Source organism: Plectropomus leopardus, chromosome 14 (genome assembly GCF_026936395.1).
Source record: "Plectropomus leopardus strain MGB_pleo_1.0 chromosome 14, ASM2693639v1, whole genome shotgun sequence".
Lineage (NCBI taxonomy): Eukaryota > Metazoa > Chordata > Actinopteri > Perciformes > Serranidae > Plectropomus > Plectropomus leopardus.
The window spans coordinates 2,966,658-2,992,065 of record NC_142189.1 but is presented as its reverse complement, the minus strand read 5'-3'; the positions used below and the strand labels follow the sequence as shown (position 1 = coordinate 2,992,065).

The window sequence follows — 25,408 nt, the reverse complement described above, 5'->3', positions numbered from 1 at the left end:
GCTAGAAGTTGTGGTTAGATTGAATTTGGAAGGTCAGCCAAGCTAACTAGCTTGCCTAAACTACGTAAGCATGACGAAAAATTAGCACTTAAAGAAGCCTCACCTAAAGCTGTGTAATCTTCAACATGTAGTCACATACAAACACATCCACCATACACACGACAGCTCTGTGTACATGAAATAACACTTTAAAAGTTTTAAAAGGTGAGTGGAAAGCTCCGACACAACTCTGCGAAATGTGCTTTTGATTGACAGAAGGGCATTCATTATTCAGAGTCAGATTTCTGCTTTAAATTGAAACACATTATATATTATAATTGAAATATGAAAGCGCTCTAGAAATGCATTACTGTAGATAGGCACAAAGGCAGTGGGAGTGTGCTTTGTCTGCTGCATACTTTTCACGCTTCTTTTGTCCATTAACACGTTTATGACTCATTGATAAGTGCATGATTTTTTTTTCCCGCTTTTCAAAGAACACTGAAATGACTCCAACACATCTGACATGACTTGACCTCAATTATGCCGCCGTTTTTGCCATCAACAGTTGTGTCGAAACATCTCTGGAGTACCCCACTCTCTCTGTGAATTATCTGTGAGTTCAGTATTTGTGGGCAGAGACTAAAAGACATGTAACCGCAACATCAGCCACACTCAACCTGCTCTGCTTGGGGGGCACTTTTAGAAAATGCCAAGAGGTCAGGGGCCAGGAATAAACGTGTGTCTAGGATTTTAGGATGTTTCTTGTATTTCTGCATGTCTCTCGGATTTTAACACAATTCTAATTCAATTCTGATTTAGGGCATTTCTAGGATTTTAGTACTCTTCTAGGATTTTAGCACATCTCTAGGATTTTAGTACGCTTCTAAGATTTTAGGATGTTTTTTTGGATTTTTAAGATGTTTTTCGGATTTTAGGACAATTATAGGATTTTAGCACATTACTAGGACTTAAGATTTTCTCAGATTTTAGGACGTTTCTAGGATTTTTTGGATGTTTCTTGGATTTTTGGACATTTATAGGATTTTAGGACATTTCACAGATTTCAGGACATGTCTTGGATTTTAGGACATTTCTAGGATTTTTTTCAGATTTATGGAAGTCTCTAGGATTTTCAGACATTTCCAGGATTTTAGGGACGTTTCTAGGATTTCAGCATATTCTAGGATTTTAGGACATTTTTAGGATTTTCAGACTTTAGGGGGTTAACTAGGACCTCTGGCGGGGTGTGTCGGGGATCCTCCACTGGCACTTTCTATGATAAACAAGCTCTATTTTGATGCCATTTTATGCGCTCTGGTACCTTATGTATACTAAAAGTACAAAAATAATTCCCAGTGTGAATCTTTTTAGTTTTATTGTGAATTATAAAATGGTCACCCAGCATCCTACTGGAGGCCAGATTTGGCCTGCAGGCTGTGAGTTTAGTGTCACTGTGCCACATCTTTTTGAGGTGCGTCTGTACTAAACAGCATGCATGTAAACCCTTTAATACCCCTCTACGCTCTCTGTGGAGCCCTTTCTTCTTAAAACAGCCAACCACAGCGCTAACAAGCCTTTAAAAGAACATTATGAATTATAATTTGAGAACATTATGTGCTAATTTCTCCAGGGGTAATTCTACTAGCCAGGCTCTGTGTGAGGCCTTTCTCACTGCCTCCCCTCCCCACACACACAGAGTCACAAACAGTGAAACCATAACATTTCTCACTGTGCTGCAGCAGCCTATATTTTCACGCTGTGGTGAGTGGGAGCTCAGCGGACCATGCTGGCAAGTCTGAATCACTCCAGTCATTTTCAGTCTTAAGCATTATTCCAACAAGGAAGACACTTATTACCACAGTCGGGCAGTTTCTTCCCAGGCAGATCCCCCGACACCTGCCCGCCCTGCAGGACACTGTTCCATGAATGTGTCTTTGGAGCTGCACACACTCACTTAGATACACGCATAAAGTATATTATACACATCCCACAAGAGCTGGCAGGACACAGAGGTGCACATGCATGCCCAAACATACATGAGCATACATCCTCACAGGCTCACAAACACACATAAAATGAGCACCACCATTACAAAGCTATCCCGACCACAGTCAGTCTCTCAGCTCGCCACGGGAGGGTGATGTATATATTTACCGCCTTTACAATGGATCAGTCACGGAGAAACACTGCACCAGGTGCAGAGGCAGTAAAGCTAAATTACTTCAAATAGTGCTGCTTTCACACTGCTCACCGCTGCTTCACCCGCAGATACTCCACATTAGCTTGGCACTTTTCCTCCGAGTAGATTTACAAACTTAGAGCCGCATTAAGCAATATTTGACAACTTGGCGGCCGAAAATAAACTGCAGAACAGCTTCATCACTAACTTTTTTCAGGTTTCTATTTGGTTTCAGTGTGAGTTCAGTTACAACTGAATGGTCTTTATATTAGCACTTAAAGGGATAGTTCAAACCTTTTAAAGTGGGGTTGACCAAAGTCCTTCCATTGTGTATTACTCAAAGTTTTGGGAGGTAGACTGGAGTCCGCAATGGAAGCTAAGCAATGTACTGCTGTGGACAGGGGCAGTAGCAAAACATATTTTTGCCACCAAAAAAAATCAACATCAGTTGAAGTGTACACAATATTTTGAATATTTGAGTTCACTGGCAGTGGAAATGCAGTCTATCGCCAACATTTAGCAGCCAAACCAAAACAAAATGTCTTTTGCAAGAACCACAGCCATGTGAACAACCCCTCAAAGATTTGAGTTTTCCATCGTGTGTGACAAAGAAATGCCTCAATCATTCTACTGAAACTGCACATTAAGGGAAAACGTATATAAAATATTTCTACCTGTTTAGCGCAAGTCCAATGTTCAGAGGTACTTTACGACCCTGGACTTTGTCTCCTATCTGTTAATTTCAATATTTTGGTCTTTCTAGGTTGCTAAAGGCAGGCAGCCTATGACTGGTTTACATGAACAGCTATCCCCAACTTTATGAGGGGATTCAATGGAAGACAAGGGGTCCTCAATCCAACAAAACAAAAACAACGAGCTGCATCAGAGTGTCGGTGGTTAGCTGCACTACAATCATCTGGATTGTTTTTCAGACTGTGGGAAGCTCTCTTTAGAGTCACAGAGGACACAGCAGTGCCCCTTTAAAATTACACGCAGTCAGTTAAAGTGAAAACATATTTGAAAAGCACAGTTCAACACAGTAAATGCACTGAGTGAATCTCTGCTCACGTGCCCTCGAGCCAAACATAAAACCCTGCGCCTGGTGCCTGGAAAAGGTGCTAGGATCTGATTGGAGGCCGACGGTTCATTGATATTTTCATTCAGACTTCGCCTTGAGCTTTAATTTATGCAATTAAACTGCTGCCTCAATGAAGCGCTTGGATCGCGTTTGCCTGCCACGCTGCTTGAACTCACAGCCTCGGCAGACACGGACACGGGCGAGGAGGCTGCCACACTCGGTTTGCTGTGTGTGTTCGAGTCGTATTGTGTTTAAACAATGTTTGTCAAAACAATCATTAAACTCAGCAAGAAACCATGATGTTTCTGTAACACAGTTCTCACACTATCTGTACATTCATGCTGATTCGTGATTAGAATCTCATTCTGATTGATGACTACTGTGATGAGAAAAATAAAGTTGTAAATTAGGATTGATGCAAAAAGGGTATAAATAGTGAATCACAGCGAGATAATGATATTTACGAGCAAAGAAAACACTGAATCAATTTAATATGGAGTATTATATATATATTATATATTTATGAATGAAATATAAATATAATATTTAATTATATGAATTGAATATATTATATGAAATATAAATATAATCTTTAATTATATGAATTGAATATATTATATGAAATATAAATATAATATTTAATTATATGAATTGAATATATTATATGAAATATATATGAATTTAATAAGAGACTTTTAGAAGATTAAAGTCTGACACCTTTTTCCATCTAAAAACCCCGAGCACATTGGTGCGACTTCCCATGAAAACGTGGGGAAAAGGGCAGAAGGTAACTTTGTCAGAAATGTTCCACGAACTGCAAAAAAATGGTAGATTTAGAAAATTATTTTGTTAAAAAAAAAAAAAAAGCTGAGGACAAAATAAATTTCTTGTGCAGTGTTCAGATGCCTTTTTTAACCCTTTGAAACCTGAGCACTGGCTTGATTTCTTTCAAAATCATGGGGGGAAAGGCACTGAGCAACTTGGCAAGTAATGTTGCAAGTAAAATTGCAAGAAATTATATGATTTGGAAAATTATTTTTTTGAAAGCTAGAAAAAAAGTTCTAAATACTGTACATATAATTATATATTGAAAATTATTTCACATAATTACTATTATTTTGGGCACTTTGTTGTGGTCGTTTACTGTTTTTTTTAAATTTTCTTTGTCTTTTTTTCAGGTTATTTTCTTTTACTTGTTTTTTTACTCATTGCCTTTTTCACATGTTTTTGAAAGAAATCAAGTCAATTAGCTCAGGTTTCAAAGTGTTCAGCCCTGTTCCCTGTTTAGTTTTGTTTTTGACTTTCTTTTTCTTTTCCTTTCTTTTTTGTCCTTTTTTTCCGACTAATTATTGGTAATTTTCTTGTACTTTTTTGGAGGGTCATTTCCTCTTTAATTGCTCATTGACGTCTTCCTGTGATTTTGAGAGAAATCAAGCCATTTTGCTTCGGTTTCAAAGGGTGAAACATGTTTGATTTCGTCAGTGATTCAAGACAAGAAACAGACTGCTCAGACTGAGTTTTTATGACCACCTTACACCAAATGATCGATATCATGGGAGCTCACAACCGCTGAGGTAAAACCCTCAAGGTTTTATTCTGACATTGGAAGTTTTTCTGCGACAATGAAATCACTTGAAAAATCATTTGTGGTAAAGCTGACACAAGCTTTTGTATCCTTTCTTCAGTAAATGCCTCAGCTCAAACAGAGAGTATGACCTTCTGACAGTTTAAATGGCACCTTCCTCAGTACAAAGAGCTCACACAGATTACATGAACATTACAATGCATGTGGGGAAATCTTTTGTGAACTGAGCTGCAGGTAAAAACTTCGCCTTGAAAACCGTCTTTTTAAATTCACTGTGAACATGATGAAATCAACAAGGTGTTCATTTTCCATTTGGTGCACGTGTGCTTCATCGTGTCCTAACAACATGCTCTGAATCTCAGGCTCCTGTGGAATCCGTGACATATATTTCCGTGAGAGCGCCGTGCCTAAACACTACCGTTGTCGGATGTGTGAAGCGCTGATAACAGCAGAAGCTCGGCGCAGCTTTTATGCCGGTTCTGATGGCAGATTAGAAATATGCAAGCTTGCATTAAGGAGGCTCTGTGGTGAGAGAAGCTGTTTGTTGTTGTTGCTGTATTTCTGCAGGATGATACAGTGACATTATCTGCGCTGATGTGCCCGACCTGTTCCTTGTGCGTCGACTCCTCTGCCAAAATGTTGTGTTGTCTCACAGGGAGACTGTCAAGAGTTCTGCGTTACAAAAACCTCCCAAAATGCTACTCCTTGTCCTTCACAAAATTGGTACTCTGATAAAATAAAAAGGTTCTTACACCTTATGTTGAAGCGTTTAATGCCCTCTGAAAGGAGGTCTAAACTGAATTTGATGTTATGTGAAAAAAGATACTTTGATCTGCTTGTTGTGTTACTTGTATCCAAATTAATATATTGTTAGTTTGCACTTTTTCTTAAAAATAGTACTTTACTTAACTTCCTTATAGACGTATTTGATTAAATGCTATGACAACAGTAAAGTATTCACCTTTATTATTATTTATAATTATTATGATAGTAGATACTTAATTTAACTTTATTGTAACTTCAGTTTATTCAATAATATATTTTAGTAGTTAAAAGTAGTTTGAAGGACATTTGAAAATATTGCGATACATATTGTGTATTGTGATATAGCCTTATAATATCAAAATAATATTTTATTGCCCAGCTCTTACTTTTAATGGTGTCAGTTTGACAAAATGAATATAGAGGTGCTGGACGAGTGCATGAGTCTTGATTTTGTCTCAGGAGCTTTGTCGCAGTATAAGGAGTATCCTGGGATCAGGTGCATATAATTCTACCTCCAAACAATTGCAGAAATTTGTACTCTCATCATCAGATTTATAAGCATAAGTCTGGTTCTGTTTCATAAATCTCAATCATTATGGAACAGGGATCATGCACAAGACTCATTTCCACTCCCAGCTGGCCAGAAACAGACGTAAACACGCCCTGACTCGATACCTGTGCCCGCTCCTCCAAACATTCAATCTGTCCGTGAGAGGGAAGGCTCGTTCGTGGGAGGGTGAATTCATCAGGTCAGAAACAAAAATCTAACTGAATGCTAATGTTGATTGTATTAGCAATTCATTTGGCAACCCACACACTCCAAATTTAAAAAATAAAAAGTGAAAAAAAGCAACTTAAACTGCCGTCTACATAATTGTACGCTAGGATTTTTCAGAGATATGGTAGAATTATTTTCAAAGAAGTTGTAATTATTCAAGCGCATTCTCTTTGATGAGTGGGCGGGAAACATAAAAAGCTGCAGTGAAATGCTTTTGGACTGAAATGAACCGTGTGAAAATGATGCATATTTGCCCAGAAGAACACATTAAAGCATTTTCCAAGAATCTGCTCACCAAGCTTCCTTTCTTCAGCTCTCTTAAGATAATATTTGCCTATGATAACCAATATGTTTGCAATAACAGCTATCTGTTCCAAAGCAAACTCCACCACCCTGCAGTTGCTGCGGAGAGCTGTGATTTAAATGTCACTTATCTGGGAATTTGATGCTAGTTTCTGTCTGTGAAAACTATGGACGTTCTTCAGTCTCCGAGAAACAATGAAACTTTCTGTGTGTGAACCAAAGAAGCTGCACAGTTTGCAGTGACAGATAATGCACACTAATGCACACGGCTTTGGATATATGATTGCCCGTCTGTCAGCGGGAGATCTGATGGAGTTTCAAACTGAATCCTACGAGCAATGCGGAGATATGCTGGTTTTGAATCATATATCCTGTGATGTGCTTTACACATTGTGCAACGTCTGGTTTATCTTCATGCTTTTGATGGAGTTCATATAACACTGGGTAAAGTTTTTTTTTTTTTTTAAACATCTGTCAGTTTTTTCTCTGCAGTTTTTTAATCACTTGCTGCTACACTGGAAAATAATGCTGAAAAAATATGCCCAAATTCTATCAGTAATGTACTTTTTAGAGCCAAAATAACTTCACATTCTACTGTAGAATACTGTGATATATATTGTTGAAGTAGTGACACTGTAAAATAACAGTAGGATGATGGTAACTACACATTATTCAGCAGAAATCTACTCTGAATAAAACTGCTGTAAAAATACAGGCAAAATCTTACAGTAATGCAGGGATACTCTACTTGCTTTTCTTGGGGGCCATTTTTGCAAAATGAAAGAGCACCAGGGGCCAGTCACAGCAGGTCCATGCATGTTTCTAGGATCTGAAGACGTTTCTCGGATTGTAGGACATTTCAGGGATTTAAGGACATTAGGATCCTCTGATCCTTCACTGCCACTTTTTTTGATAAACAAGCTTTATTTTTGTGTTGTCTTGTACACTGTGGCACCTTATGTATACTTAAAGTACGATGTGGATAATGGGGATTAACAAATGGTTGGGGGGCCTCCTGGCACCCTATCAGGGGCCAGATTTGACCCGCCGGCCATAAGTTGTGTATCACTGTAGTACTGTACGGTTTCTTCAAAATACAGTGAAAAAAAAAACCAAACTGTTATTCTTGATGGTTTTTAACGCCAATATTACTTCTATAAAAACATGGACAAATTTAACAGTAATGTACTTTTTTTAAACTTTAACTTAACGTTCACTTAAAAAAATTACAGTAAAACATCGTAAATCTTTATGCTTTTTGGAGTCAATTTAACCTTACACTCTACGATAGAATAAATTTAACGGTGATATTTTTTGAAGTACCTGCAGCTGCCAGTAGTTTACCATAATTTAACGGAAAATTTGATACAGTACACTAATCAAACCTTACACACTGAGAATAGAACAAAAAAATTTTAAAAAGTTTTGAATACCGTCTCTTTTTTCCCCTTTGTTAAATCATTTCCATATTAAGGCTTTTTTACAATGCTCGCGGGTTGCCTTCGAACACAGCCACTAAAGTGTGAGTTGAGGATTAGAATATAATCTCCGACTCCTTGCAACTTCTGTGCAGTGCTATCATTTCCAACCGCACAGGAAAGGGCTTTTTTCTGTTGGTGGCGGGCCAAATCCATTGCGTTTCCATTTTTCAACCTCTCCTGCTGCCCTTATCCAATTCAGGGCTTATGATTGTAATACTAAAACAGAGCGAGTTGTCAAACCAGAAACAGCAATGATGAATGCCCCACTGCTCTGTGTGCTTGTTTGTTTTGGGGTGGCGTGGGGCGAGGGGGGGGGCAGAATTGAATTTTATGCTTAGTTGTTGAGGTGCATTTTCTTGACCGCGGCTGCTCTGCTGTACTCTCGCAGGCAGCATTGATTAAATAGAATAGTTCTGTTATCTGGATAAAAAGGGGAGAAACATGAGGACGATAGTGGGCAAGGGAAAATAATGAGTTCTTTCATCTTGGCAGTGAGGGCGTCTGCGTCTTTCAGACTTCCCAGGGAGATGTACACAGCTTAAGGAAACGTTTAATTAGAAAATGTCAACCTTGTGTCTGTGTGCGATGTGTGCGGAATAATAACGTTTATGATGTGAATATGACAGCACGTTCCCTTTCGGGCTGCTTTCACAACTCAAAAGACGTGCAATCAATTGATTCTGAAGAGGGAGAGAAAATAATTAGCCGCCTACGTTGCTGCCACCGCTCTGAAGAAGACAAGGAGCATGGATGGCACTGGATTTTAAACATATTTTCATATCGTATCAAACGAGACGATAGTCCCGCAGCAAAACCCTCCCCATCCGTATGCGTGTGGGTGAGACAGGTAGCTGGTGCTGAAGTCGGAGAAAGTAAAAAGTCAAAGCTATTCGTCATAATGACTCATGAGGAGGGCTGCACAATAAATAATCACCATCATAGTTTTGGCTTGTCATAATTAAAAGTACATGATGGTCTGTGATATTTACATTTAAGATGTGTGTTCCTTTTATAGAAAACTGCTCATCAAATCAACCACTTCCTAAACTAACAATCAGCTTCCACTTTTGAAGAGCAGTCCACTAGATGGGCAAAACAATAATCATCTGTCATCATCAGTTGTTTGAAAATGTTTCAGATTCAAGAGAGGATAAATCATTTTCAAAGAGTGCATCAGACTTGTGTCTGCACCACAAAGCAACACAACTAACTTTCTAGACCTAAAAAACTCTACAATCTGCAGAACAACAAATGCATGAAGGCAAAGAACATCCAAAGAAATTTAATGACACTGATCAAACCTCATTCAATCTCCATCTTTGTCCAGTGAAAAGACATCAGACAATCCATGACAGTGATGCTGCAGTGCATCAATAGGTGGGTTTCCATTAACCCTCAAATCGTGCATATTGAAATGTGAATATAAAATATTAAAACAAGCCTAATGGAAACACAAAAACTCCCCTTTACCATAAAAAAGTTTCATGCTCGCATTAGTTGCTATTTCAGGTGATTCAAAAAAACATATTTCACAAAACTGCAATAAAAACACTTTTTTTTTGCTTTTCTAGGTCACATGATGTTACGGCTATGTGCTTGTCAGAAGGAACTGGCTCCCTCATGATGCAGCAGGAGCTACAAGAGCTGTTATTGCATCACATAACTCTTCAAAAATTCAGCAGATCATCTGGAAGTTCAGCTCCTCTGTGAAATCGTGGACTATCAGCTCCCAGAAATCCCTCATACGTGGCCTCTCCCGCGTATAAGGGGCTCGCCTTTCCATCATGGCTCCATAACACGCCTACGTGGCCTTGGATTGGATATGATGACGGTTAGTGCGGTGGCTGCAATAGAAATAAAGCTGCTAATGTTTTGAACCTCCATCGCCATGGTTACTGGGATGTTATCACCAGAGGAGAAGTCTCAGGGCATCACTCAGTGGAAACACAGTCATCTTGCAATTGTGTTTTATCAACATTTAGAAAATATAACTTAGGGTTCGTACAAATCTGTAATGGAAACCAGTTTACTGTACCTCGACTGCCACAAAAAAATAAAAAATACAGCAGTGGATATGTATCTATAGGACAAAGACGAAGCAAAACGAAGCAAGTTTAAAATTGTGACTTTCAATGAGCCAGACAGAAACTTCAGGTTCTTCCTTGAATGGGTTAGAAAATCAAAATAAATACGGAAGAGTCACGCCCTCCCAAACTTGCTCTACATATTTAAGGGTTAAAACAATGAATATTCATAATAAAAATAATTTATTTTTGCCATAATGGTGCAGCCAAGAGCTGTGGTCTAAAAAAGCATACACCTCAGAAAAATAATAAATAATAATAAAAGTAACAACCCGACATTTATCACCTAAATGTTCCAAATATAAAGGACCCAGTGTCGACTGAATCTATCACAGTGATATTATGAAACCAAAAACTGCTTCAGAAAAACTTTCCTGTGATACAAAAACTAAGAAATAGGTGTAAAAATAAAGTTGATATTAAAGAGTAGTTTGTGAGGCCCTCTGCCCCCCAGCGCTCCCCCTCATTAAGACACAAATGGTTCAGTCTGCACCTGCACTGTGGTTTGATCACAACCTAACGTGGCTAATTGTGCTGACTGCTGGCAAGCTCGACGCTTTTTTCCTAAACATCAAAGCTAAATCTGGATACCCAAATAAAGCCAGAATGAAAGGAGAGAAATAAAATATTGAGGGAAAACAACTCGTGACATATTTGTGTCAGGAGAAAGGTGAGCTGGCTGATGTTTTAGGACTGCTATAAGCTCATACAGCTGCCTGTGTGGTGCCGTTTTTTTATTTATCTTGCAGTCTGTGTATGTTTGTGTATTTACATAACAGTACAGCGCAAGAAGTGAATGCAAATGATCTGTGTGTGTGTGGATAGAAGAGTGGAGAGGGCAGAAGCTGAATTTACATAAGTGCTGCAATAACATGAATATTTATTTAAAGTGACACAAGAAATTATGTGTCACTTAAGCACTAAGCTAATAATACTGCAGTTTAAAATACACGATGGTGTTCGTATGCAAGAACGGCAACAGGTTTAACACTCCATCTCATCATCGTATAGTAAAACAAGTTCAGATGGAGGCTGAAATAACACGTTTTTTCCAGTTTATTGCTTTAAAGAAAGGTAAAATAAACAGATTTAAGCCAATTATGGTTCAAATGTGACGTATTATTCCTAAATTCCATCGGGTCCGTCAACGCTGCGTTACGGCCTCTGATTGTCTAGGACATTTCTAGGATTTTGGGATGTTTCTAGGATTTTAGAATGTTTCTAAGATTTTAGTACGTTTCTCGGACTTTAAGATGTTTCTAGGACTTTAGGACATTTCTCAGATTTTTTTACGTTTCTAGGTTTTTAGGATATTTCTAGCTTTTCAGGACATTTTTCGGATCTTACAAAATTTCTGGGATTTTAGGATGTTTCATTTAGAAAATGGTTATTAGGGGCCAGATTTGGCCTGCGGGTCGTAAGTTGAGTATCACTGCCATAGTGCATGAAAAGGCATAAAATTGAGCTATATATATATATATATATATATATATATATATATATATATATATATATATATATATATATATATATATATATATATTTTTTTTTTTTTTTTCTAAAAAAGCTTTGGATAAAAACATTAAACAGTTCAGCATACGCACCTAAAGAAAAACTCATATTACTCAGCAACATCTCTTACTGTCCCCCATTCAAAGCGGACTAGAAGCAGGCCTAGACTGAAGACAAATTTCCACCGTTTTGGACAATAAAGACAAATTCTATTCTATTCTGATCAGCTTATCGTTGAGTCCAATTAAATGTTTGTGTCATATTTGAAGAAAATCCCTTGAAGCACGTTTGGGATATTGCGTTCACAACTAGCCTGACAAATGGAGAGACAACCCAAAAACATTTTGCGTCTGGCCTTGGATATCATCGGTGGAGAGGCATAAATAATAAATAAATATGCAAGACTGCCAGTCACATGTGTCTGATTTATAGCTGCTCTGTTTTAATGTTGTTTGTAATGTGTTTGATGATGACGCTGTTGAAGGCCACAAGCAAAAACATGTCGGTCTTACAGTAAAGGTGTTTTTATACTACAAGTGTTACTGGAGTTTTGACCTCGTTATACCTCATTATATATGAACTTTGATATCCATTCACCTGCAAATAAAATGTCTTATTCATCCATCTTCTGTTAGAGTCCAAAGAGCCTAAAGCTCATGAATAGTTGACCTATGAAAGAGATATTTAAGTGTGGAGGAGTCCACAAAAGCCCCAGACGTTTGCACATCCTTGAAATGCTTTTTCCTCTCCGCTCTCTGGCCTTCCGGGTGCAGCCCTTCACTGTGGTAACTGTATTTGGCTTTCAGATCCATGAGGGCTTTAAAACGGCCGCACAGGTAAATGCTGCTTCCTCCCTCCAGCTTGTTAATCCTCGCTAAAACACACATAGATCACAATTAATGGGAGTCGCCTCTGATCTCTCTGAATCCCTTTTCATCCACTTAGCGGCGGTGACTCCATCGGATCCGGCGCCTCTCAGAAACGCTCTTTAAGTTTGTTTTAACCCGGCTTAATCTAGTCTCTTACAAGTTAAAGGCCTTCAAGGAACCTTTAGGGGTTCTTCAGAGGGCGACCACACTTCATTAAGTTCCTTAAAAAAATCCATCAATGTTTCATGAAACCCAAAGGGACCTTCCACAAACCTCCAACAAGTGAAAGGATTTACAGAAGCACGTATTTGTGTCAGGCTCGGACACCCAAAAAAAAAAAGTCCAAACTCATTCATTCGGAAAATATACTTTTTTGGTGCCTTAACCAAAAGTCCAATAAAAATATTGATAAAAACAAAAACATGAATTCAGTTCAGCTGAGAACTGGTGCAGAAACTATACAATGATTAATTGATTGGTTGAAAATGAATTACAAGTATTTCTGATGTTTAAGGTCATTTTTAAGCAAAAATTACAGATAATCGCCAGGTTCCAGAGTATCAATTGTAAAGACTGGCTGCTTTTGTCTGGTTTATATATATTATATATTGTAAACTGACATGGTGACTAAGTAATAGGCTTGGGCGGTAACACTGTATTACGTTATACCAGGGTAGTTAGAAACCCTGAAGGTATGATTTTCAGTACCACGAATAATATATATAGATACAAATACAGGCGTTCCTATTTCTGTTAAACTACTACGATTATATGTAGTACACAGTACGCACCACCAGAGCTCTGTCTGCGGTCTCTATTGGTGGAACAGGCAGCTGAGCTGAAAGACACAGTGACATCTAGTGGTGGAGAGAGAAGTTACAGGACTGTAAACAGCCGGCAGCCAGCAAGGCAGTGGTGGGCCGTAAGGAATAACGGCCTTTTAGCGTTTTTATACATCTAAGGTGGTAAATCTGGGTTTCATTTTGACCAATCCAGAGCTGGTGACATAAGTAAATTTAGAAAATGATTTTTTAAAAAAAGAAAAAATGTCCCAAAAACTACATTTATAAATAGAAATAATAAAAATAATAACTAATTGTTGTGGGGGGGCAGGTTTCTACTAAATTTTCTTGTACTTTTTACTAATTTCTTACGAGTTTTGGGGTAATTTCTTCTGAAGTTGCTCATTGCCTTCTTCCCACGTTTTAAAAGAAATCATGCCAATTTACTCAGGGTACAAAGGGTTAAATCTATATTTCTTAACATAGAAAATATAAATGACAAGATCTGATGCTTTTTCGCTAAGCTAGGCAGTTCTTCCTTCCAGCTGAGCTCACACATTTCTGACACGTCTTTGGACTGGATGCACAGAGATCAAACTTTTATCAACCTTTTCATCTAACTTCTGGTAAGATATCAAACACGTGTATTTCTCAAAGTGTTGAGGTGTTCGTTTTAGGCGCTCTCCGGCACGCTGAGGATCTTTGGTGACCCTTCGATGAACCCCCGTTCTGTAAAGTGTGATGTTGCCAGACGCAGCGCGCTCCACTGGCCTCTAAAACCAAGTTAAACATGGAGACAGTGTGAGGTTATTTATTGCCTCCATAAAAGCTGGCGAGTGCGAAAGGGAAGAAGGGGGGAAGATGGAGGACAGGTTGAGAGACGGAGTAGCTGCGGGCTCGGCTCTCCGAGAGGCTGCAGTTTGTCACACAAATCAACACAGGATGCTATACAAATTCACCGACAGACACATGCGGCGCAAAACACACAGTCACATGTGAGTAAAAGCAAGAGGTGATGACTAAAACGTTGGTTGTTAACTGGCGGGTCGCGGCCCAGAGAGGGTCGCGTCATTGGGTGGAGACATTAACAGTGAGTCTGCAGCACAGAGATTTTAATTTGAAGTCTCACTGAAGAGTGAGAGAGTTTTTTATTGTAACTATTTTATTGCCCTTTTCTTGGTATTATGTAGCCTGTGTTGTGTTGTGTTGTGTTGTGTTGTGTTGTGTTGTGTTGTGTTGTGTTGTGTTGTGTTGTGTTGTGTTGTGTTGTGTTGTGTTGTGTTGTGTTGTGTTGTGTTGTGTTGTGTTGTGTTGTGTTGTGTTGTGTTGTGTTGTGTTGTGTTGTTTTTTTCCTCTCTCCCCAAAGCTACAAATAATTTTTCTTGAGCCTCCAAAAGTGACTCATGTTCATCCCACATGATGTGTTTAATGACCATCAGAAATTTGATAATCCAACATTAATTTCTATTTTTACAATTTCTGGCTGTGATAAATTGTGCCGTTTCTGGTGAATTTTATTTTGGCAGGCCCACAGGTTTTGAAGGCCTGTTTTCTTTAAAATAACCCAAAATATTAAAAGATTTTAAAAGAAATTGGCAAAGATTTTTAGAGGGAAAGGAATCTCCAAGAAAAATAAATAAATAAAAATAATCAAAAACATTTTCAAGGAAAAGAAAATCATTACCAAAAAGTTTTAAGAAACAAAATTAGCTGTTTCTTTTTTAAATCACAAAAAAATGTAAAGAAAATGCCCAACATTTTTATTAGAAAAAAAAACCTGTGGCATGTTTCGTTAAAAACAAAAAACATTTGACAATTTTCTATTTTTGTCCCTACAAAGCTCCAGGTAAAACCCCAAATGTCAAATCCTAGAAATGCCCCTGGTTTTAACTGCTGCGCTTTATCCTTGCAATATGTTTTATTTCAATCTGTTTTAAGCCCATGTTCAATTTACACTGTGAAATAAAATTGAATATGTGGTTTCTCTTACGTGTGGACACTGAATTAATGACTAAGGAGAAATCTGGACCCAGTGGCTGCACCAGTTGGAAACCGCTGGTTTTAAAGGTTTTACTTGCAGATAAGCTCACATAATCACTCGGACACACACCTCCAGACAGCCATGATGCAGATTCACACACACAGCCAGTGTGTGATTCATACTGTATTAGCAATTTCACACTTGCACATTGTGCCTCAGTCGCGAGCACATGAATACACATTTGACGGCAGAGTCAAATAAACAAGCACCACAAAGTAACGTGTACGCTCGTGCACGTACGCACACAAACATAATCACAACTCCCCCGTTCATACAAACAATTTCCCACTTACCCACTCTGCCTCAGCCAATTTCGTGGCAAAAAAAAAAAACACAAGTCCCTGTTCAGTAGCTGATAGTGAGTGTATGGTGGCTTCCAACAGCCTGAAGATGAGAAAGTTCAGCTGAGGTTATTGGATTAGTCCCTCTTCTCTTTGTAGTGTCGTGTCCTGAACTTATAGGGCGCAGCGCTGGATGGATCAGACCCTCCATAAAGGGGACACCGGGGCGGCAGGTTAGCTTGGAAGTGGAGTTTAGCTTGTTATATTCTGAATGCTCGTGGTTCATCTGCAGCTCTGGCAGGAGGACAAACGTTTTGTCAATTCAGCGTGACCGGGGTGGCGGCGGATATTTCATGTTCAGTGCTTAATAAGGCTTCATTCAGAACAACATTTGCACTTTGACAAAAAAGCTCATTCATTTCAATGAGAGCGCTGCGTTAGCAATGGGGGGGGGGGCTCAACACGAAGGGCCACAACCAAAAAACTGCAGGGTCGACCAGTTAAATGGCACAACTTGATGCAACGTCATCTGACAACACACTGCGGTTGTCAATCAAACAACTGAAACACATGCAGCCACTGGGTGTCTCAGAGGAAGTAGATACTGGACTCTAATTGGGCTTTTCTGCTCAGACGTTGTGGCTTAGTTTGGCTATCCATTGTGATTGTGGTCAATGACTCTCTTGTACTTTTCAGAGATTTTTTATTTTCTATTGGCACTGCACAGCGTACGCCAAATGTCCGTTAGGCTTAGGCAATATCACGGCATTACGGTATACCAGTGGGTATCTTTTCCAATCTCATAAATACAGGCGCTCCTCTTCCTATTAAACTCACTGTATGTAGTGCACAGCATGCACCACCAGAGCTCAGTCTCCAGTCTCTACTGGTGGAATAGGCAGCTGAGCTGAAAGACACAGCGATACCTAGCAGTGGAGGGAGAAGTTACAGGACTGTAAACAACCGGCGGTCAGCAGGCAGAGAGAGACTGTGGAAAATAACTGCATGTTTTTAGATCTAACTTATTGAATTGAGGATTTATTTGGACCAAACCGGAGCTGGTATTTGATGGAACAACGGACTTACTAACTAGCTAACTAGCAAGAGTAACAAAGACAGTTTGGGTGAGTTTTATTTTGTTTCTGTTGAGTTTGAATTAAGTGTGTTTAAAGATGTGTTAACGAAGCAATTAAGGCTTGTCAGTCTTCAATGACGGAGATAAAGTTGCATTCAAAAGGTGTACAATTGTATTTCTCTATTTAAAAAAAAAAGGTGTGAGAATATTACTTTTATTACCATTTTCGGGTTTATATTGTGTATTTATTAGTCTGAAAAGCTGAGAGTTAGTATCACACTCACAGCTGACCTACTATATGACTAATTTAATCATACACCGTATAACCCGGTTATATTTCAGAAAGGTATGAAATATTACATACATATTGCAAGCCTAATGCCTATCTCCTCCAGCTTGATTGCAATGCCTTTAAAGTGTTATCAGAGCGCACTGGAACTATACACCGACAAGCCTTGACCTAAGGACTCGCCCACTCGCGCTGTACATAGATCGATGCACATAATGCACAAACGAGGGTCCTGCGATGGAACTTTTAGCTGTCAGCTGTTAATAGCATGTGCTGTGGTTAGTACGACCGTGCAAGTTAGTCACACATTTGTGAGCACAAATAAAAGGCTGTGTCTGGAAGAGTCGCCTGCAGCCTGCAGCCTTCAGCTACAACAGCAACAGAGAAAGAGGGCAAGGACTGTGTGCTGGCACTGCTCCAATGTATTAGGATATGTGAGTGAAAACACATCCAACATGCTTACTATCATCTGACGGCATCATACAGATCTGCCAAACATCAAGGAAAAAACAAACCAGAGCCCAACACCTTATTTCTAAATAACAGATATGAAAAAAGTTATGAAATTCACGCAAATTATTTAAGGGCTACAAGATCTAGTTATCACACACACAAGCCATGCAAAAATAAAAACTTAAAACAAATGGGTGGTCAAAGTTGTCATATTGACATTTAAGGCGTGTTAACTGATTCACAACATAAACTCATGCATTAAGTAAGATGCAAGAAATTAATCCACCTTTAAAGTCGCCAGCAGCAGCTGGTAACCTTTGAGTGGCACAATGAATTCTTTTTTTTTCAGTCTATAGCTGCTAACTGTATATGAAATATGATTGACTCGTCCATTTTACGGAAAAATCAACATACAATTTAAATTGCAATCCACAAGTTGAAGGAGCTACCAGTTTACCTTGAAAATGAGTTGTGGCTTGTATGATTTCATGTGACAAATAAATGTTTACACTGACATGTCGCTGAAATGTAACTGAATGTTGACACTGAATAATAATGACGACATCTGACATCACAGCAACCTGCACAGAGGCGTTTAGGCACACTGTTGGCTCGACTGTAGAGATGATCCATCATCATGTGCAACTTTATATCCCATGGAAAAATATTGCAAACATGAAATCTTCATAGTCTAAAAATCCATAATACCAAGAGTTCATTCTACGGAGAAAATGCTTTTTGTGTCACATTGAATTTTTTTATTTACAGAAAAACGTTCATTAACAGCTTTGCATTAAAACACTGCAGAGAGCTGCATTGGTGGATTTCAACATGTTTTCATCCTAAATCGTCTCATATCGCCACTTTACAGGGAACATCCATGTTTGCATATTACACTCTAGGTATCCTTCTGCATCTGCTGTTGACGTTCTGGGATGCCGCTACGGTGATGTCAACAAATGCACATAGTGGGATTACGTTGCACGTGGTTATGTTTAGGCAACAAAAGCACATGGCAACCAACATCAAGGCGTCAACAAATGCACATGCTGGCACAGATGGTTCGGATTAGGCGAAAGAGGTACATCTTGAGGTGTAGAACAAAACATCACATTCAGACACCAACCTCCTGTATTAAAGTCCGGGGTTTGTTGGATCCATCCATTGCCCCTCAAAACTGCATGATAGGGACCTTTGTGCTACTGATGTTACAAAGTTACTGTTTCAACCTGACACTGTCCTGCTGCGTTTTATGCACACGTGTAAGGTTCTGTCAAGCCTCATTTTGAACTGACGCCGACCGGCTGCATATCATGCCGCTGCTCCAGGTGCCGTACAGCTGTTCAGCCACATAAAATTACACCGACAATACTTTTATCTCACATGCGAAACGTGGCTTTTGGCATCGGGATCTTACGCTGTAAGAAATACAAATCCAGAAGTCCAGTTAGAGGACCAGATTTGTGCCTCCTTTTTTTAAGATTATTTTTTATACCATATACTATTTTTTATACTATTTATCACAATGAGCAATTATTTTCCATGTGCAACTGTTGGAAATATTTTATTACTGCAGAGTTTTGCATTTTGATTTTAATACTTATATTGTTCTTTTTCTTCATTTATCTTGTGCATACTTTTACATACTTCTGCTGTAATACTGCAAATTTCTCCGTTGTGGGACTAATAAAGGATTGTTTTATTTTATTGGCTTTTGCCCTTATTTTATATTAATTAAGATTAAGTGTGAAAGGGGGAGAGAGAGAGAGGAAGACATGCAGCAAAGAGCAGCTGATTGGAGTCGAACCTGCAGCCACTGCAGCGAGGACACAGCGGCTGTACATGGGTCGCCTGCTCTACCAGGTGAGCTACCAGGCGCCCCTGATTTATGCCCTTCATGACAGCATAACTCTGTAAAGTTATCACAGAGGCAACTATCTTATTTTTCATTGACAATCCTGAGGTAAACAGAAACAGTAGAAATACTGTTTTGTGTTATGACCAAAAGCCATAAATCATAGTTTCTCTAAAAATAAAAATAATAAATAACACACTTCAGTTGAATCCACAGCTTAATGGCAGCCTCAAGTTACAGAAAAACGATTCCTGTGATTATCATTTCCTGCAGATATCCGTTACCTGTAGGTGGACTGATTGAAACAGACCCCTGCCTCGCACAATCTGCAAGCCCAGTTTTATCACCCAACGCAGACAGAGAGCTCCAACAGGCAAATCTAAATAGCTGTTGTCAGGTATGTCCCGTTTGGAAAGATAAAATAAAGTTGTTTAGTGCCAAGAGTCCACACCCACGCCGCCTGTCTGACTTTTCACTTGACAATTTGTCAGAGCTCATAACAGTTTCCAGTGTGGAGCAACAGTTCAGATTCGAGCAACAAGAGCACCGAGAGAAGCAGTAGTGTAGTGATTGGTGTGCTAATGATGTGCCTTTTGTTTACCGCACTTGAGTGTGCGCACACACACGCAGGACTTGGACGCACACACACACACTTTGATATTCACGCACAGATCCCTTCTGTCAAACATCGGCTCGTTTCATTTTTAATGCAGTAAGCGTCGAGTCGGAGTCTTAACACTGTGACAGCGTTCATGTCACCCTGACAGGCGCACTGTCAGCCGATAAACAGCATCATGCGCAGCACAACACTCAAACCCTCCACAGTCACAATACAATGGGACATAATTGAATTGGCCCAGCAGTGATTATTCATTCACCATTCACAATTTAATATGCATTCAGCCGTTCACAGAGAGCAGTAAAATGAGATCATCATTAATCATCATCATTGTGTGTCGTCACTGACAGGTGGAGGGTCTCACAACTGTCAGAAAGTAACATGCATGACGGACACAACTTTTTTATTTATTTGTGGGAATCACTGAGGGCATTATTTAGTAGTATTGTAGTAGTATAGTAGTATTTAGTATTCAGTTTACTCTAAGAGACCTTGTGAGCGTGTAGATGTGTTCACACAGTCAGGTATGGCAAAATGCAGTGCACCACGAGTACCCAGATGGTTTACTCATAAAGGTTAAAAAGTTAGGTGGGTATAGCAGGATAAATCTCACCCTTTGATGGTCGCCATCCTGGCTACATAGCAGAAGAGGAGGGACCACCAAACATGTGAAAATGGCGTCTGAGGAAGCTGCAGCGGTCGCAGTTGCAGTTGTAGTTGCAGTTTTCCCGTAAAGCAGCAAATAACCTGGCAGTATGCTACCACAATCAGGGTCGAATGTTGATGGTAACGCTCCATCACATCACAATTTGCCATTAAGAAGAAAAAGAAGAACAAGAACGAAGAAAATTTAAAATAAAAAAATATTTTGATGAAGAAGTAAAAGATTTAGAAGTAGATCTAGAACATTTGGAAGGAGAAAATTTAATGGGAGAATTTAAAACAGGAAGAAGACAATTTAGCATAATATTTAGAAGAAAAAGATGTAGAAAATCTGGAGGAAGAAGTAGAGGACGAAGGAGAAAATTTAACAGAATATTTATAAGATTCAGAGGAGAAAGAAGAAGACCATTTTGAAGTACATTTAGAAGAAAAAGAATTAAAAGAAGAACAAAATTTTGATGAAGATTTCATAAAAAGTTAATTTTGAAGAAGGCAGAAGAGGAATTTTTACAAAAATATTCTGACTTTACATGAAAAAAATGGATGATTTAGACAGAGAAGAAAAAGAAGAATTGTGATCACCATCTATGTTAAGTACACAACAGTTGTGTTGATTTGAGAAAACAGCAAACTGTCAAAATCTACACAACACAAGTACAGTGTGTCCACTTGGAAGTGTACTAACTGAGTATCCAAACTGAGACACAGAAACAGTGGCTCATATAAACAGGAAATTATTTCAGACAGTTTATGTTTCAATCACACAGAGAACTCAAAGTCCTGCTTTTCACATGCATTTCTTTGTTTCCATCCACACCTGCACTCCTGCTCAGCAAATCCTGCATTTTAATAGCAGATAACAGATGGAAGACCAAACTAGTCAACAACAAAAAAAAATCACAAAATATGGGTTTCCGAAGTCCAACACCGACAAAAGCCAGCGATTTATGCCAAAAATGATGTGACCAACTCCCAAACCACCAGTTTTAAATCCCTAATAACCTTAACATCCTGTTTGATTATAATTATTGGCCATTTTCACAACAGATGTGATCAAAAGCACATATAATCCTTTGCAATATAATCTGGCAGTCACTGCAAAAATCGTGTAATATTAGAAAAACCCTCTCTCAGCCCCCAAAATCTGGATACTAAGTACTAAGCAGCCTTTGCAGAAGTTTATTCATGCCTTAAAGTGCAATGTTGTAGTACATGAACAACAGTTATCGGCTTTGAATTATTATTATTATTTTTTTAAGTGAGTCATGGACTCCCAGGCAGCTGTCACACTCTGAACATCGTCTCACCGCGGGCTGCGTCTCATTAGCATGGCAGACGCCTCCTTTTAGATACACGGAGCGAGCCAGCTTAAACCACTTCACGGAGAGCCAATCTCTCGCTCCTGTTTCGCCACAGCAGCTCGTCACCTGCTGCCAAGAAGCCTTTCAAGGGTTTTTTTGCTGCTCCACTGGTGCACGGACAGAGAACTTCCCCGTGGGTTTGCCTGGCTACTTTTCATGGTGGAGGATGTCTCCTTTACAGAAGAGCCTCACTGCAGAAAGTGCACGTCTTTATAGGAACACACTTGAAGCAGGCAGGGTTTTTTTTAAATCTGCATGTCCGTTTGGGCATTTTGAAGCCTATTTGTGATTCACAAATTTTGAAAATCATTTAACAGTTTGATATTGCAGTTCTTTGTGGGGTTTTGGAAAAAGTGCTGAAAAACTATTTTCTCAATGAGTTTCTCACTGTGAGCGGCGTGTTTCTGCACGAACACAATTATCTGCCAAAGTTAAAACTGTTGTTTTTTTCCAGTTGAGAGATTTCCGTCCCTGCTGTTTTGCCTGGGCTGCTCTCTCGTTAAAGTGGTCAGGGCTCACTTGGAAAAGGTTTCACAAATGTCTAAGTCAGGCTGGCCAGTATGTCAATATTCAACACGGTCTCACTCCAAACTCTTCGCATGGCGCCGCTCTGTCAGTGACCATCAGCGTCTACCTATGTTTCAGGTATCCTTCTGCGTTAGCTGTTTACGCTCCAGGATACCGTTACAGTGACGTTGGTGGCTTTTGGTACGCCGAAAGCATTGACAGAGCAGCGCGACTTGATTAATTCGGTGTGAGAACAGGCTGAAATATTATATCAATATTGTGATATGAGATTAAAAATCGTCTTAGATTCTGGATATCGTAACTATCTTATCTTTTACTGATTTTAAAGGCTGAATTACAGTAAAATCATGTAATTTTCTGAACTTACCACACTGTTCAAGCTGTTCTATTATTTGTCTTTACCCACTCAGTTATTATCAGTGGCCGAAGAAGTATTTAGAACCTTTACTTAAGTAAAAGTACTAATACCACAGGGATATGTGATAAATTTCACATATTTTAGGACGTTTCTTGGATTTCAGGACATTTCTAGGATTTTAGGGGCTAAGGTAGGACCTCTGTCGGAGACTGTGGTGGATGCTTCACTGGCACTTTTTTTGATAAACAAACTATTTTGATACTGTTTTATGCACTCTGACACCGTATGTATGCTAAAAGTACAAAAACAATTCCCAGTGTGAATCACTTTATTTCTACTGTGAATTAGAAAATGGTTGGGGGGCCACATGGCACCCTATCGGGGACCATAAATTGAGTATCACTGGATTAGAGGATTTAAACAAAAAACAAGTTGTTGCAGATGGGAATATGTACATCCCTGCCCACCTGGATTCAGGTGACAAGTGTGGAGAGTTGCATGTTCGGAGGCAGAGCACTGAGGCAAAGACGCATTAACACAAGACTCTAAGCTTCAAACATGTGTGTGTGCATATTGTGAGTGTGTGTGCAGGATCTGTGTGGGTTGTGCGTTGGTGCGTGTTCATGTCTGACTCACTCCAAAGCCGAAGATGATCAAAGCCGGGACAGACTGAGGCGGACAGACAGCGGAGGACACAGTGAGCCAGAGATGGAAGCAGTCCAGTCCTCACATTAGACGCCTGTCTGTCAGGCAGAGACGCGATCGCTAACAGCTGAGAAGATGCAAACTGCAGCGGGGTCGAGGTGCGTCTGAACGCAATGGCGTCTTCGGGCAGGGCAGAAACACCTGCTCTGCCATATTTGAAAACAGAAGGCGTCTGTTTGCCTCCCTCGCACCTCTTTGAATGCCACACATCTGTGCTCGTCTGCGGCCTGTTTGCGCAGGTATGTAGTGTTGTGTAATGTGGCCAACAGGCTGCCAGGAGGCAGAATAATAACCACAACATGTTTATTTCATTCTCAGCTGCAGCAGGAGGCTTTCTGTGAGCTGGAAGCTGGCGGGTGTTACAGGTCTTTGCAGATAGGTATGTAGAACCAGGAGAACTGGGCCGGTGCCATGTGCCTGTGCAGGGCCTTCAGCTGCTTTACACAAAAAGGCAGTTAAACACTCGGGCAGCAGAGAGACCTCCTGCTGAGAAACTCCTGCTCCTGAAGATACATTCAGCCGGTGTGTTCTGGTAATTACACAAGTGCACTCCCATTTCTCCTTTTTTCTAATCCATGCATTGTGTGAGGCCAGTGAAAAAGTGCTTTTATCCATGATAGAGAGTACAGAGAATCAAACAAGATGAATGAGAGCACGTCAGAGCCCTGGAGCTGAGGGATGTGGTGGATGTTGGTGAGGAGCAAATCAGAGCTAAAAGGCAAGTAAAAATTCAACTTATTCGACAACTGAATGCTAATGTTGCTGCATGTGTACAGCGGCTGCTGTTTGCTAAAAGATGATAATGTGCAAATACTGGATATGAAACCTGTTCTGCAGCCACCTAGTGGCCAAAACTGAACTCTACCTATTTTTAATTTACTTTTTCTTTACAAGTTTTAGTCTGTTTTACTGTTTCTGTTTGCTGGTATATCATTTTATTATTTCTAACCTATTTATCTATTAGTATATTTTGTGCTGTACATTTTATGTACTATTAAGAGTAATTAATTTGTATATTAATTTATTTATTTTATTTTCATTTTTTATTATTAACGCTTTTTCCACATACAGGTTTATCCTGCCTCTGGTGTTTCTCAGTTCCTGGTTTTAAATGAGTGCTCTTATTTTTTAATTTATTTTTTTTAAATCAAACTTCATTTGCAAAGCACCTTTCATGCAGCTTGGTGCATTCAAAGTGGTTTACAGCTGACTCCCGATATGTTTAACAATAAAAACAATTGAAAAGTAATGCACAGCGTTTGTTCCAGGGCTGCATGATGACAGGAAAAACATGTTTAAGATATGAAAGCACACTTAGTTTTAAGCATCTTTCAAAATGATAGTATATACACGACAAATTGCTTGTTGAATAAAAAATTATTTCCAGCATTCATTTATTGGACATATTGAACATTATTCTGAACTCTTTAAAAGTGTAAACTAAGTTATCATGTTTGACCATTTCTTTTAATTTATGTTTTTCATTATCTGTAAATATTACTTTTTTTGTCTGTTTGCTTTTTTGTATGATCACTTCTCTATTTTCTGTTTAATGTTTGACCTAAATCAAATAAAATCAATATCACTGTCGTTCATTATAAATATACTGCACAGGTAAAAAATAAACAACATATTGTGCAGCCCTATTTTGTACACCAGGCAGTAGGCGTGTGTGTGTGTGTGTGTGTGTGTGTGTGTGTGTGTGTGTGTGTGTGTGTGTGTGTGTGTGTGGATGGACTACAGCACAGGGGAGCATCCACAGTGTGCTGACTTTTCGACCTC

General features: G+C 39.2%; 1 long non-coding RNA gene across 1 annotated transcript; it reads left to right on the top strand.

Annotated features, from left to right (window-relative positions):
- Positions 1 to 23,610: 23,610 nt before the first annotated feature.
- On the top strand, positions 23,611 to 25,303 carry LOC148187393 (uncharacterized). Its single transcript, XR_015778696.1, has 3 exons — positions 23,611 to 23,865; positions 23,945 to 24,158; positions 24,247 to 25,303. It is a non-coding gene; the product is annotated as an uncharacterized LOC148187393 (long non-coding RNA).
- The last annotated feature ends 105 nt before the right edge of the window (positions 25,304 to 25,408 follow it).